Genomic DNA, 16891 nt, shown 5'->3' on the forward strand with positions numbered 1-16891 from the left:
TTATTTTATTTAATGTTAAAGTTAGCCATGATCGTGCGTCTGGCACCGCTATAGATGCCAACAACACAGACCACCACCGGGCAGTGGGTGAAAGTTTCGTGGGCCGTGGCTGAAAGTTTCATGGGCCGCGGCTGAGAGCTTTATGGGGCGTGGCTGAGAGTTTCATACAGTATTATACGCTGTTTATTATTACAGTTGTTATTTGTAAATCATTTAATTAGCCCGCTATTTACTAAGAAAAAGTCATGGATGGCTTGCAAAACATATTCTTAAATTTGTTATTAGATTTCCGTAATCTGCCGTACTCTAATGACAGTTTGGTGTAGGAGACCAAGAAATTGGAAACCGCTATTTTTTGTGAACCAGGATAACGAAAAGGTCCTCGAATATCATTGATCTACCACGTTAATACAGGTTCCTTCAGAAAAAACTTGCCACGGTCTTTAATTATTTACTATTTTATATGTTTTTGCGTATTGGTAAGTATATTGTGAATTCAACTTTGCCTTTTCCACTTAGAAGGTTTAGCTCCAAAAGCAGTTAACCTTTCGGTTTTTACAGAACTTGCTATTGTTTCTCCTACTCACTGTAATTAAACCTTGGCACTCTGCCTCGAAAGAAAAGGTTTGTGAGCACTCTTTGTACTGTGTAGGTATGAAAAAAAAACAAGTAAAAAATGCGCCGAAGTTTCTTCAGCGCAATCGAGTTTTCTATACGGCTTATAATCAAGGCCACCAAAAATAGATCTATCTTCCGAAAATAGATCTATCTTTCCGTGGTCTCGGTATAATGAAATTTTATCCATGGCCCGGTGGTGGCCTAGCCTATATCGTTGCCAGACACACGATTTTGGCTGACTTTAACCTTAAATAAAATAAAAACTATTGGGGCTACAGGGCTGCAATTTGGTATGTTTGATGACTGGAAGGTGGATGATCAACATACCAATTTGCAGCTCTCTAGCCTCAGCAGTTTTTTAAGATCTGGGGCGGATAGAAAAAGTGCGGACGGACAGACAAAGCCGCCACAATAGTTTTCTTTTACAGAAAACTAAAATAAGAACAAATACATGTTTAATTCAGCGCACTTTAATTACTCAGCCTGAATATCAGTCGGAAATGAACTACAGTATACTTTCAGGTCGAAAACACAGCTGGAGAAAAACAATAAGACTGATTACTTCCCAAAACTTTGGGGCTACCCTCGGATTAAAATTCGTCTGAGAATATGGTAACTCTGGCAAAAGTATCTCCATTAAGGAAAGGAAAAAACTTTGGATGGAACGATTATTTGAAAATATTAATAACGACCTTGATCCATTAGCTCACACGTCAGCGCCTCTGAATATCATTGGGGCGGGGGGAGATTAGGGAGGGGGGCTCCCGGTTTTATATGGGAAAGGGTGTAGTAGGATACCAACTTCCCATCTCTTTTCCATACCCTCCTCCACTTTTTCCTTCTCCATTTCCTGCGTTGTTGATGATAAAATTTCAGTGTCGCTGATCTTTGTACCATTTTAATGTGATGGAAGCAACTTTTACACATTGTATACACAATGGTATATGCATATATATATATATATATATATATATATATATATGTATGTATATATATATATATATATATATATATATATATACTGTATGTGTGTATTATATATATATATATATATATATATATATATATATATATATATATATATATATACTGTATGTGTGTGTACATATATTTATATGTATATAGGTTCTGTATATGTGTGTGGGTGTTTGTGTGTAAATATAAAAAAAATACGTTTATATATGTATATGTATATATACATATATGTATATATGTATTTAAATATAGTATTCACACAAATATATATCTGTACATGTGTATATACTGTATATACGTATTAGTAAAAAAAACTTTCTCCTACATCTTATGGACTCCTTGAACGAGTCATTTCTCATATCTCATTGTTGCAAGCAGCATGACGCAGCACTATTGCTAAACGTCCGTGCCATGTACCTTGATGCTATCGGACTCAGCATTGGGGAGAGAGAGAATTCCTCTCAGACGCGGCCTTCTCTCTTCCCAAAGGTTTTATTATTCTCAGACTGGGTGCGTCAGTTTCTGAGAGAAGAGTCAGATTCACTTATTTTTGCCTTGAAGAAATTTGTTTTAGCTGTCAGATTTCGAACTGGAGTCTCTCACTGTCCTTGTCAGAGTAATTGCAATTCCGTTCCCCTTTCGCGCTTTGCTGTACATGAAGTCTCTCTCTCTCTCGCATGCGTGTGCGTATGTACGTCTGTGCATATTCGACATTTTTATTTTTTACAGAAAAATGATGGGGGCGACGGAGCGGTATTGGAAAGTTGTGTGAAATGATTAGTTTTTTGTGTAAGTTTTGAGATATATATATATTAAAAATATATATATGTATATATGTATATGTATATATATATATATATATATGTATATATGTTGCGTGCGTGTGTAAGATTAATCCTCCTGTTCTTTACTTTTTAACTCATTGTGTTTCTTAAGCATTTAAAATAAAAAATAAATAAAAAATAATATTGCAGTTTATTCATAAATTTATCATTATGCCTCGTAAAGTCGTACTGCTTACAGTATTCTTTCCAGCGAACACTGTACTCTGTCCACTGCTTATTCCCATTCTTCCTATTCTCTTTCCACCCGGCTGTCCAACTTTTTCAACTTTACTGTTATTTTTCAACTGTTATTTTCAGTTCTCATTTTGGAGAACAAGTTCCTTGGAGTGGTCTTGTGAGAGTCTAGAGGTTTCATGTATCGGTCCCTTTAAACCATTCTAATAATAATAATAATAATAATAATAATAATAATAATAATAATAATAATAATAATAATAATAATAATAATAATAATTATTATTATTATTATTATTATTATTATTATTAATGAGACTGTGTTAAGTTCCCACATAAGCTCAAAAGAAGTATATGTCTGTTGTAAATTTGAATTAGTTTGTAAATATATTAAGAGTTTTTTAAATCCTGTATAAGCGTATTTTCAGAATTGGCATAGAATTTTTCCAAAACAAAATCAAAGGAATTTTTCATTAAAAAACTTGACGACCTGTTTTAAAATTACTCCAACTTAAGAAAAACTGAATAAAAATTAATAGATGGTTTTATATAGCTTGAGGAATATTCAAAAGCATTCTTAAAATCCACCCTGGAGATTGGATTTTAAGAATGCTTTTGAATGCTTTTGAGGAATATACAAAAGCATTCTTAAAATCCAGTCTCCAGGGTGGATTTTAAGAATGCCTTTGAATATTCCTCAAACTACATAAAATCATCTATTAATTTTTATGTAGCTTGAAGAATATTCAAAAGCGTTCTCAAAAGCATTCAAAAGCATTTTAAGAATGCTTTTGAATATTCAAGCTTCATAAAAATTAATAGATGATTTTATGTAGCTTGAGGAATATTCAAAAGCATTCATAAATTCCACCCTGGAGATTGGATTCTAAGACTGCTTTTGAATATTCCTCAAACTACATAAAATCTTCTATTAATTTTTATGTAGCTTGAGGAATATTCAAAATCATTCTCAAAAGCATTCAGAAGCATTTTAAGAATACTTCTGAATACTCAAGCTACATAAAAATTGTTAGATGATTTTATATAGCTTGAGGAATATTCAAAGCATTCATAAAATCCACCCCGGAGATTGATAGAATGATGGAGAGTCACGTGATGCATTAAAGATTTGTCCGAAAATATTTTAAAACGTCGACAAAATCTCCATTGAGAAGTGAGAGAGATAGGGGGAGGAACGTCGTTAGGATTTTGAATGAATTACTTACTGTCAAAATATTTCACATCATCGGTAAAATCCGCATGAGTGAGAGAGAGAGAGAGAGAGAGATTTCATTCATGCACTAGTGAGAAAGGGCTTTCATCTTTCATACTTGTATTAGTATGAATGAACGTGAAAAATATATATATATATATATATATATATATATATATATATATATATATATATATATATATATATATATATATGTATATATATTATATATAAATAATATAAATATAATTTTTATATATATATATATATTATATATATATATATATATATATATATATATATATATATATATATATATGAGAGAGAGAGAGAGAGAGAGAGAGAGAGAGAGAGAGAGAGAGAGAGAGAGAGAGAGAGAGAGAGAGCTTTCTCTAATGTTAGTAGATAGAGAGAGAGTGAGAGGCAGACAGACAGACTGACAGAGAGAGAGACCTTTCATATTAGTAGTAGAGAGAGAGAGAGAGAGACCTTTCTCTCATGTTAGGAGAGAGAGAGAGAGAGAGAGCCCTTCTCTCATGTTAGGAGAGAGAGAGAGAGAGAGAGAGAGAGAGAGAGACCTTTCTCTCATGTTAGGAGAGAGAGAGAGAGAGAGAGAGAGAGAGACCCACGGTGGACCCCCACATCGTAAATCCATTAGGAGTCTTTGGCGTCTCCCTCAGGCCCGTATTGTCGAGTTGAACTCGGGGCTCCTGAATCTTCATTGTCCATCCGAATTCCTCCTTTTCTATACAGAGCCCAGCAGCCTGTTGCGTTTTTTTTCCCCCCCCCACTTATTTTTATTTTTCCACAAACGAAGGAACGTCCTGGGTTTTTCACTGGTCGTTGCCCCGGGTAGGATAGTATAACCCCACACCGGCGAGAGGTTATCCTGAGCGCGAATGGGTGTGTGTGTGTTTGTGTGTGTGTGTGTGCCCCTCCGCCCGTGGGGGCTTGTTTGTTTTCTTGTTTGTGTTTGTGTCAGGTCACGTTTGCAGGGAAGGTCGTCTGACGATAATGCGCGTTGTGCATTCAGGATTTAGTTCTGTTGTTAAGGTCTATTTCTGCATTCATATATATATATATATATATATATATATATATATATATATATATATATATATATATATATATATATATATATATATATATATATATACATATATATATGTATATATATATAATTATACATGTATATATATATATATACATATATATATATAAAATTATACGTACATATATATATATATACATGTACGTATGTATGTATGTGCGTATAATTTTATTTACATCATTATATGTCAATTGACTTATAATTGAATTTTCTAATTTTCCTGTGAACTTCGTCATGGTGTAACAACACGCTTCAATAATCCGGAGTCACTACGGATTGCAACAAACATTATTGCGGTAAGTAAATCGTGTAATTACGGTCGGTAACATTAATAGTAAGACGCAATCGCCTTATAATTAAATCGACTGAACCTTAGTAAATCGTAATGATGACTGAGTATATACATTATGCTGAATTCAGTATCCTTTTTGTATCAGAACTCTATGAGGATAAATTGCATTTGGTTGCAAAGCTTAGATAAAGGACTGACTGAAGTTACCTCGCAATGCAGTTTCGATACTTCCAGGTCACCATCGGCTAAGGACTTCAGCCAGTAAGCCTCCCTTGCATGTAATTTCTTTTCCCCGTAGGGCGCTAGTGCCGTCAGTGCACCTCACGGGGTGCACTGTAGGCATTACTAAAGGTTCTTTGCAGCGTCCCCTACCTGCAACTCCTTTCATTCCTTTTACTGTACCTCCATTCACGTTATCTTTCTTCCATCTTGCTATCCACCCTCTCCTAACAATTATTTTATAGTGCAACTGCGAGGTTTTCCTCCTGTTACACCTTTCAGACCTAACTACTCTCAATTTCCTTTCCAGCGCTGAATGACCTCGTAGGTCCCAGTGCATGGCCTTTGGCCTGAACTGTATATTCCTATATTCCATTGTATGTCATTTCCTCTGCCTTGTGGAATAGTTAGTCACAGGCTATGGTTACCCAGCAACGGGACCTACGACTTATTGTGGAATCCGAACCACATTATAATGAGAAATGAATTTCTATCACCAGAAATAAATTCCTCTAATTCTTCATTGGCCAGTTGGAGAGTCGAACGCTGGGCCAACAGCGTGCTAGCCGAAAGCTCTACCCACCCCTCCAATGAAGAACGTGGATACTTCATGGAAACTGTTGGTCTTCATAGCGCTTCAGTCCCCAGTGGGAGTGTCGTTGGTTTGGAAGAAGGACAATAACAACCATTTGATCTTGCTAAGGTGACCATAAGCATTGTTGCTCGTTAGAGCTAATATTCATGTATTTCCTCTTGAGCTTTTATTTCCTCGTTTGACGAAGCTTGAAAAAACATTATCCTGGCAACGATACAGCATAAAACTTAAACGAAAACTATCGTTTGTAGATTACACCATAAAATTGAATGGAAACTTTATCCTGGGGTTAATTTGATACAGAATAAAGATACAGCGATGGTTTTACTTCGGCAATAAAGTCTCCAGCCTCCACGGAGGGAAACATTGATCTCACCGAATGCCTGTGACGTTAGCTTAGATAAGCAAAATATGCATATTGGTAAACATTCATAAAGTCATACTTCTCCCCCCACCCCCTGGAATATTTACATCATATTGGTGTCCTCTGTATTCGCATTCACATGAAGAGCAGCTCTCTCTCTCTCTCTCTCTCTCTCATATATGAATGTAAGTTTTTTCTCACTTTCACGTATCCTAATAAATGTATGAAAGATGAAAGCTCTCTCTCTGCTCTCTCTAGTACATGGATGAAAGTTTTCTCTCTCTCTCTCTCTCTCTCTCTCTCTCTCTCTCTCTCTCTCTCTCTCTCTTTATGCATGAGTTTGCTGGGCAAATATTCGCTTAAATGACTCCCACCCGTTCTTGACGCCATCGGTGATTTATGGACGCCATATTTCATTTCACCTGCAATAAATCAAAAGCAAACTTTTAATACTTCATCATTTGAGAGCTATGTTGGCATGATGGCGCTATCGAAATTTTATTGTTTATTTTTTTGCTTTTTCGGTTGACTTCTTTCCGATTGATTCCTGACCCGTTCGACGCAAGCAAGCGGCTTTCGGGTTGTTTGAAATTTATTGTTTATTATCAAGCATTACGACTTGGGTGCGTCGGAAATTTCTTTTCGTCTTTTGAGAGATTTTGGTGATTTATCGAAATTTCATTGTTAATTTATTGTTATTTTTACTGACTTCTTTCGAATTGATATCTGCTGTGTTCAACGCAAGCAAGATGTTTCCGGGTTTTCGCCATTGGCGTGGAATTTATTATTTATTATAAGCATTATGACTTGGGTGCGTCGGAAATTCTCTCTTTTGTCTTTTGGGAGATTTTGGGGATTTATCGAAATTTCATTGTTAATTTAATGTTATTTCTTATTGACTTCTTTTGAATTGATATCTGCTCTGTTCAACGCAAGCAAGCGGTTTTAGGGTTTTCGCCGATGGCGGGGAATTTATTATTAAAAGCTTTATTATGACTTGGATGCGTTGAAAATTCTCTTCCCCCTCTTTTGAGGGATCCCGGTGATTTTGATTTTATTTGGAATTTAGGCTTTGCCAGTTGATTTCGTTCTGACTGATTTTGATTTCGGTCGCCGCAGCAGTTTCGCTATTCGCTGATGGTATGGAATCTGGATCGACCTGGCTCTTCCATAAATTGCCTGCCTGAGAGAGAGAGAGAGAGAGAGAGAGAGAGAGAGAGAGAGAGAGAGATCACACGGATAGTTTGCGGTGATATCTTTTCTTTTACTTAAAATAGATTATTTTTACTTCTCTTATTACTGCATTTTAACTAGAGAGAGAGAGAGAGAGAGAAATTAGTCGAATATTCTGTAGCGATATCTTTTCTTTTACCAGTAAACTCCATAATAGATTTTTTTATTTCTGTTGTTACAGCATTCTAACGAGAGAGAGAGAGAGAGAGAGAGAGAGAGAGAGAGAGAGAGAGAGAGAGAGAGAGAGAGAGAGAGAGAAGTTAAAAGTATATCTTAGTTTAACCAGACCACTGAGCTGATTAACAGCTCTCCTAGGGTTGGCCCGAAGGATTAGACTTATTTTTACGTGGCTAAGAACCAATTGGTTACCTAGCAACGGGACCTACAGCTTATTGTGGAATCCGAACCACATTATAGCGAGAAATGAATTTCTGTCACCAGAAACAAATTCCTCTTGTTCTTCACTGGCCGGTCGGAGATTCGAACTCGCGACCAATAGAGTGGTAGCTGAGAACGGAACCCGCTCACCCAGCGAGGAACTAGAGAGAGAGAGAGAGAGAGAGAGAGAGAGAGAGAGAGAGAGAGAGAGAATATTCTGTAACGATGTATTTTTTTTTACCAATAAACTAGATTTTTTTATTTCTATTTTTACAGCATTTTAACGAGAGAGAGAGAGAGAGAGAGAGAGAGAGAGAGAGAGAGAGAGAGAGAGAGAAATCAGTCGAATATTCTGTGGCGATATCTTTTCATTTACCAGTAAACTCCTGTTGTTACAGCATTCTAACGAGAGAGAGAGAGAGAAATCAGCCGAATATTTTGTGGCGATATCTATCCTTTTACCGATAAACTCCGTAATAGATTATTTTCATTTCTGATTGTCGAACCACTTTAACTATTCGCGTGCATCCGATGAAGGCTAGATTGACTCTCTTTATTGATTACCCACGGTTTGATTAATTAGATTTCCATCGCCACGGCAGTTTTGCTGATTGGGGACGGTAGGCAGTTTAGATTGAATTGGCGCGCCGAAAAATTGGCTTTATCGGCAAATGCTAATGGTGATGAGGCATTTGTACTGGCGCGGTGTATGTAAAAGTTGTTCCGTCAATGAATGAGTTGGGTACTTTGCAACTGATGAAATCAATTGACAAGCCCGTATATCAGTTCCAGTTTTCAATTTATGGTTTATTCTTCCAGCAAAAGAGAGAGAGAGAGAGAGAGAGAGAGAGAGAGAGAGAGAGAGAGAGAGAGAGAGAGAGAGAGAGAGAGAGAGAGAGATCAGTCGAATATTCTGTGGCGATATCTTTTCCTTTGCTGATAAAACTCCGCAATAGATTATTTTTATTTCTATTGTTACAGCATTTTAGCGAGAGAGAGAGAGAGAGAGAGAGAGAGAGAGAGAGAGAGAGAGAGAGAGAGAGAGAGAGAGAGAGATGGGTGATGGAAATAATTCTTCTTCTTGACTTCGTGACTTTTAGTTCGAATTTCACGTCAGTCTAAGCCCCGTTGGCTGAGTGGCTTCCCAAATTATCGATTATTAGTGATTAGGTAAATTTTAGATCTATTGACCATCTTGAGCAAACGTAATATCACTGTTAGCTATTGCGACGTCTAAAAAAAAATAGAAAAGATTTGTTTAACTTAGAAATGCCATACTCTTTTTCTCTCTCTCTTCTGTTGACCCATTTCTGTCTCTCCTTCCCCATCCAGAAAGGCACCGTTGACCATAATTACTGTGACGCAAATAAGCTTTAAGATCACCATCAATCAATTAAAAGAAAACCACCCTAAAATGAATAATATTAAGTCGAAGACAATTGACTTCAAGTCCTTGTGCTCTTGCGTTATCATTTGTCGTGACAATTGGCTTATGAGTATGAGCGATTTAATGTGTTGTTCTTCCTTGAATTTCTTTTATTTATTATTAAGTGAGCTTCTGATAGCGTCAAGTGACAAGTTACAATGACCGTGTCACTTCGTCCTAAGAACTCACTTGTCTTATTTTTTTTCTTTCATTTTATGACTGTCAATGTTTCCCTGCCGCATTGTTGTTGTTTGACATCTTGCAGTGAGCGTAAATAAAGTATTCTGTGTTACAAAAACATACAGATCCAGTGCTTACTGTTATGGAGAGAGAGAGAGAGAGAGAGAGAGAGAGAGAGAGAGAGAGAGAGAGAGAGAGAGAGAGAGAGAGAGAATTGTAAATAAAAAAAAGGGAATATTTCGTCTCATCTGTAGGGGGTGTTGAGTTCTGTGACTGCGAAGTTTTTAAAACTTTTTTAATCAACCTTACGAAGAATTTTTTTTTAAATAAAATCGTTTTATTGCAAATTTTAATGTATTTCTCTGAATCTCCTTCCAACAAATGGTAAAGTTTTGTAATTGTAACTGTGCTTCTGAACAATATAGCATTCAAAGTTGCTATACTTTCCTGGGAGAAAAGTATTTCGTGTAACTGTTTATATACGGTTGGTGAACAAACTTCATTGTTATTTCTGTGGGTATGAATTAAATATATATACATATATATATAGTATAAATATAAATATAAATTTATATATATATATATATATATATATATATATATACATATATATGTAAATATTATATATATGTATATGTAAATGTGTATACAGTAAATATTAATACACACATACACATATATATATATATATGTGTGTGTGTTTGTGTGTGTGTGTTCGCATATATGTATTTATATTTATGTACATACACATTATTTATATTTATATATATATATAAATAGATAGATAGTATACTCTCTCTCTCTCTCTCTCTCTCTCTCTCTCTCTCTCTCTCTCTCTCTCTCTCTCTCTCTCTCTCTCCCCACGAGGTCCATTATAATTTGCACTTAATCCCAGCTTCCTTACCATAATTCTCCTCTGTTTAACCAAGTGGGGCCATCCCCTCTCTCTTCCCCGCTTATTGAATTTTCTCTCTCCCTTCCAGACTGAATAATGTTCTCAATTTCTCCTGCTAGAACTCCGCAGTTCTCGTTTGTTCTTTTAGAACAAAATAAAAAAAAAATGAAGAACCCTTTTTGTCCAGTCTGTCTCTCGGGTACTTGTCAAGTATCCGGCGTACCTCTTGCCGCGGATGATTTGCATAAATCAAGTGGCCCAACTTTACGGAGTCAAGTTGTCCAACTTTCCAAAGTTGTTCAAGTTGCTGTGTTGTTGAATGAAGTTGACATCTGGTTGAGTTATGCAGTGCAGCGATTCTGCCCGTTAATCTGAAGCTAAACACAGTTAATGCACTGCTTATCAGGGTGCTGCTTGAGACGCACACGCACATAAAGCGAGAGAGAGAGAGAGAGAGAGAGAGAGAGAGAGAGAGAGAGAGAGAGAGAGAGAGAGAGAGATCAGTCGAATATTCTATAACGATATTTTTCTTTTACGAACAAACTCCACAATAGATTTTTTATATTTATTGTTACAGCATTTTAACGAGAGAGAGAGAGAGAGAGAGAGAGAGAGAGAGAGAGAGAGAGAGAGAGAGAGAGAGAGAGAAATCAGTCGAATATTCTGTAACGATATCTTTTCTTTTACCAATAAACTCCATAATAGATTTTTTTTTCTATTGTTACAGCATTTTAACGAGAGAGAGAGAGAGAGAGAGAGAGAGAGTAAGATAGACCAATAAACTCCATAAGAGATTTTTTTCTAGAGACAGCAGAGAGAGAGAGAAATCAGTCGAATATTCTGTGGCGATAACTTTACCAATAAACTCCGTCATAGATTATTCTTTTACCTGTTGTTGCAGCATTCTAGAGAGAGAGAGAGAGAGAGAGAGAGAGAGAGAGAGAGAGAGAGAGAAGAGAGAGAGAGAGCGATAACTACCAATAAACTCCGTCATAGATTATTCTTTTAATCTAAGAGCAAATCTAATCGCGTTAAAGTATATCGGGTGGATGTAATTCGATTCTCTGAAACGTTGATTTAATTAGGCAGCTAATTCTTGCGTAGAGATTAACATCCCTTTTGCGTGTTTATTTTATTTGTATCTTCCAGTTTGACATCACGTCAATCAATCAATCACATTAGTGTCAGTCTACCCCCGAAGTTCTTCGAAGTGTCAGTCAGTGGGAGTCGATCCTTGTAGGGGCGTTTGCTCTTGAGTGGAAACGGATGTTTTAGCTTTTAAGCTTACTTTGTTTAAAAGATTTGGTTAAATCTTCCGGCATCAACCATCTATTATGTCACAGTGCCAGAGAACTTTAAGTTAAATAAACTGTTAATTCTTCATATTTTATGTAAATGAATTTATTCTTCGCCATACAGGTTCATGTTTTAGTTTTCTGTGAAAGAAAACTATTGGGACAGGCTTTGTCTGTCCGTCCGCACTTTTTCTACCTGAAATTTTTTGTCGGCACTTTTTCTGTCCGCCCTCAGATCTTAAAAACTACTGAGGCTAGAGGGCTACAAATTGCTATGTTGATCATCTACCCTCCAATCATCAAACACACCAAATTGCAACCCTCTAGCCTCTGTAGTTTTTATTTTATTTAAGGTTAAATGTACCCATAATCGTGCTCCTGGCAACGATATAGGACAGGCCACCACCGGGCCGTGGTTTAAAGTTTCATGAGCCGCGGTTCATGCAGCATTATACCGAGACCCCAGATAGATAGATCTATATTCGGTGGCCTTGATTATACGCTGTAGCGGCTGTACAGAAAACTCGATTGCGTCGAAGAAACTCCGGCGCATTTTTTACTTGTTTTATGCGTTCTCCGACTATTATTAGATATTTTGTTTTGGACAATTCGTTTATTTTTGGTCCTTTATTCCAACAAGTTTTCCAAGGTCACTCACTGTAGAATTGTTGTACTTTTATTGGAAATGGTTTTTATTACGCGATTCAGTAGTAACAGTATCAGTTTAATTTATGATGTCGATAGTGTTAATAATAATAATACGGGTTATTTTTGTGACTGTGTTCATAGATAATTACACGATAAAATTCGCGTTGATTCCCATTCAAATAAGCGAATGAAGCCAGTGGCTGTTTTAGCTTTGCACTCCTCCATTTTGTGTGTTCCTCTGCATATACTCGTATTTTTCATGTACTGTAGCAGTAGAATAGGAGTATTGGTAGAAAATGAAATACGCCAGCATTTTATAAGGTTAAAACACATACATACATTCACACATACATGCATACATGCAGTATGTGGCCCCTAAGGTGTTAGGGGTGTGACAATAACGTGTGAATATTTGGTTATTCCAGACTTCATCGTAATAGTTTTTTTTTTTAATATCATCCCGCTAAAGCAGATAAGGAGTCTAGCCTCAGAGTTGAAGAATTGTACGAGCGTCGGGCAGTATGAGTATTTTGAACGTCGTATTCTTGTAAATGTATCAAAATAACCCCCAACCAACACCCTAACCAAACACCACACCCACACACACCTCAAAACAGAAAAAATAGAAGATCGAATTGTGTATTGCTGTTTTGAACTGAGGTTATCAATCACACTTTGTTTCTTTTGTGTATGTTGTTTTTCTCTCTTAGGTGAAAAAGAGAGAGAACAGACTTTTTACTGACATAGCCTTAACAGACATCAGAGAGAGAGAGAGAGAGAGAGAGAGAGAGAGAGAGAGAGAGAGAGAGAGAGAGAGAAAGGATGCTATAATATCAGATTCTATTCTGTACCTGACTTGTATGAGGAGAGAGAGCAGAGAGAGAGAGAGGGAGAGAGAGAGAGAGAGAGAGAGAGAGAGAGAGAGAGAGAGAGAGAGAGGATGCTCTAATATCAGATTCTATTCTGCACCTGACCTGTATGATGCAAAAAGAGAGAGAGAGAGAGAGAGAGAGAGAGAGAGAGAGAGAGAGAGGATGCTATAACATCAGATTCTATTCTGTACCTGACTTATGATATGAGAGAGAGAGAGAGAGAGAGAGAGAGAGAGAGAGAGAGAGAGAGAGAAGGCGGGGGCACCCGCATAAACCGAGAGTCTTGGCTGAAAGACCATATCCCCGTGAGAACACAGCCATTGATAGATTCTCTTTCCTATTAACATTTCAGTCCATTCTTCCATTGCTATTACTGTTGCCAGGGAGGCCATTAGAACTAATGGATTTTCAAGATGTGCAATGAGAGGAAGAGAAGGAAAGATAGTAAATGGATGGATGTATATTGATGGAATGGTGCAAACACACACACACACGCATACACCCGTTTTGCGCAAACACGCACACACACTCTCTATCACTTAATGTATGTATATTATGTATTATATATATATTTGTGTATATATATATGTATGTGTGTATATGTATATATGAATATATAAATCATATATATATATATATATATATATATATATATAAATATAAATATATATATATATATATATATATATATATATATATATATATATATATATATATATATATATATATATATATATATACTGTAACTGTCTAAGAGGTGCGGTCTACTTAAATCTACTATGTCCGGGGTCTCTCTCTCGGCTTTCCGCCCATCAGTCCACCCAGCTGTAAATCGGTACCAGTGTCTGCAGATGTTAAGGAAAAGGCTGTTGGTCAAGCATCCTCATCCCTGAAGATTTTCTGAAAACCTGGAAGGCTGTTGTCCAAAAAGTAAAATGGCATAGGATGAAAAAAAGTTATGCTAACGTATGCAGTTGTGTTTATAGGAGAAAGATTTACCAATTTATAGAACGGCGTAGTCTGTATACCCTCATCATCTACTTGTTAGCCGAATCCCTTGTCGGGGTCGCTGTTGGTCTTAGCAGATGTTTCATGGGCGGATGCCCTTCTTGACTCCGAACCTCCCAATTTATTTGGGACTGGGAAAGTAGTCTATATACAATTATATGTATATATACATTATATATATAATATATATATATATATATATATATATATATATATATATATATATATATATGTATGTATATATATATATGTATATATATGACATGATTTTCGATCATATATAGATTCTAACAGTACAAATGAAACGCGTAGGATACAGTTAACACGTGTATTTTTCCTAATAATTACACAGGGCCCTGTTGCTAATATTACGCTACTTAATCATGCAATTATAGTCGGAGGGTACTCCGAGGTGACACGCTCCCATTACCGTCTTTCAGACGCGCTTCCTAACCCGTCGACCGCTAAACCCTTACTGATCTTTAACTTTCCAAACTGAACTTGCTGAGGTCATAGACCTCAGCTGATTGGTCTCTTATAATTGAAAGGAACCAATAAAGGATCTTTGATGTATGGCACTCATTTGAATTACCCACGCCAAACCCCAACGATCGTACGGCTTTCGACGAATAGGCGGCAGTATCTGTTCATTACTCTCTGATCACAAAGACGTACAACAACTAGCAGATTTTCTGTTACTTCTCAAACATGAATTTCTATATAAATCAGTTCATATATATATATATATATATATATATATATATATGTATATATATATATATATATATATATATGTATATATATATATATATATATATATATATATATATATATATATATATATATATATATATATATATATATATATATATATATATATATATTTATATATATATATATATATATTATCATATTTATGTCTGTGGAAAAAAAAAGTCATCGCGCTTAATCACTGGAACATAAACAACTCTGACAGCAGAAAAAGCCGACTATAACCTCTCGTCATAACAAGCAACAAATCCACAAGAGAGGGTCATTAAAGATGGAAGGTTTGTTTTAAGAAAAAGAAAATGCGTTTTAATAGTAATTCCTTTGTGCTGTTTCATTAGAAGACAAGAGAAGGAGCAGGAGACGATATTGAAGAAGCAACAAATAAAGGTAATTGCATAACCGACTTGATGTCTGTTTCATTCTATATTACTTAAGAAAATAGAGGTAACTGAAGAAAAGGCTGTGTACAGTTAATTGAAGATCGATAATTTAAGATAAAACCACATGCGTTGCTAAATTTCGATATTACATTTGGTGTTATTAAGAGATATAACTTTAGGAAAACCTGCTGACCTGATAACTCAGGGTGCGATAACTGTTAAAATAAAAATGTTTACTCAAGACCAACCTGTTTTTAATCTCCAAGAAGGGACAAGACTTCAGTCACATGCTTTATTTTTAATGAAAGGAACGGATCGGAAGTTAGAAAAAAACGATGTAATTACTATAATATTTTTCATTATTGTATCTTTCTTAAGGAGCTCTTTATTTGTTTTAAATAGAAAATAGAATATATAAAAAAATAAAAATAAAAGCCCCGAACAACTTCAATTATGATAATATTTTTCATTATTTTATCCTTCTTAAGGAGCTCTTTATTTATTTTAAATAGAAAATAGAATATATAAAAAATTTAAAAATAAAAGCCCCGAAGCAATTTCAATGACGATAATCTTTTTCATTATTTTGTCCTTCTTAAGGAGCCGTTCGTTCATTTGAATAGTAAATAAAATAAAAAAAGAGAAAAGTTAAAAGCATCGAGGCAACTTTATTCTATTTTATTTTCTTTTTAAAATAGAAAATAAAATAAAAAAGTTGCCTCGATGCTTTTAACTTTCTTTTTTTTATTTTCTATTTAAAATAGAAAATAAATTACAAAAAAGAGAAAAGTTGCCTCCATGCTTTTAACTTTTTTTTTTTCTATTTTATTTTCTGTTTAAAATAGAAAATAAAATAGAAAAAAAAGAAAAGTTGCCTCGATGCTTTTAACTATTCTTTTTTTATATTTTCTGTTTAAAATAGGAAATAAAATAGAAAAAAAGAAAAGTTGCCTCGATGCTTTTAACTTTTCTTTTTTATATTTTCTGTTTAAAATAGAAAATAAAATAGAAAAAAAGAAAAGTTGCCTGTATGCTTTTAATTTTTCTTTTTTTAATTTTATTTTCTATTTAAAATAGAAAATAAAATAGAAAAAAGAAAAGTTACCTCGATGCTTTTAACTTTTCTTTTTTCTATTTTATTTTTCTATTTAAAATAGAAAATAAAATAGAAAAAAAGAAAAGTTGCCTCTATGCTTTTAACTTTTCTTTTTTCTACATTATTTTTTATTTAAAATAGAAAATAAAACAGAAAAAAAATTAAAAACATCGAGGCAACTTCAGTCCACCTTCCTCCTCTCCCACCTTCTCTCCTTTTGCATCACCGGAAGTCAGCGCTCGCCCTTAATTGCAGGTGTTGCCCGTCCTTCAGACAAGATAAACAGATGTGTCTCTCCGAACC

Source organism: Macrobrachium rosenbergii, chromosome 51 (genome assembly GCF_040412425.1).
Source record: "Macrobrachium rosenbergii isolate ZJJX-2024 chromosome 51, ASM4041242v1, whole genome shotgun sequence".
In the NCBI taxonomy this organism is placed as follows: domain Eukaryota; kingdom Metazoa; phylum Arthropoda; class Malacostraca; order Decapoda; family Palaemonidae; genus Macrobrachium; species Macrobrachium rosenbergii.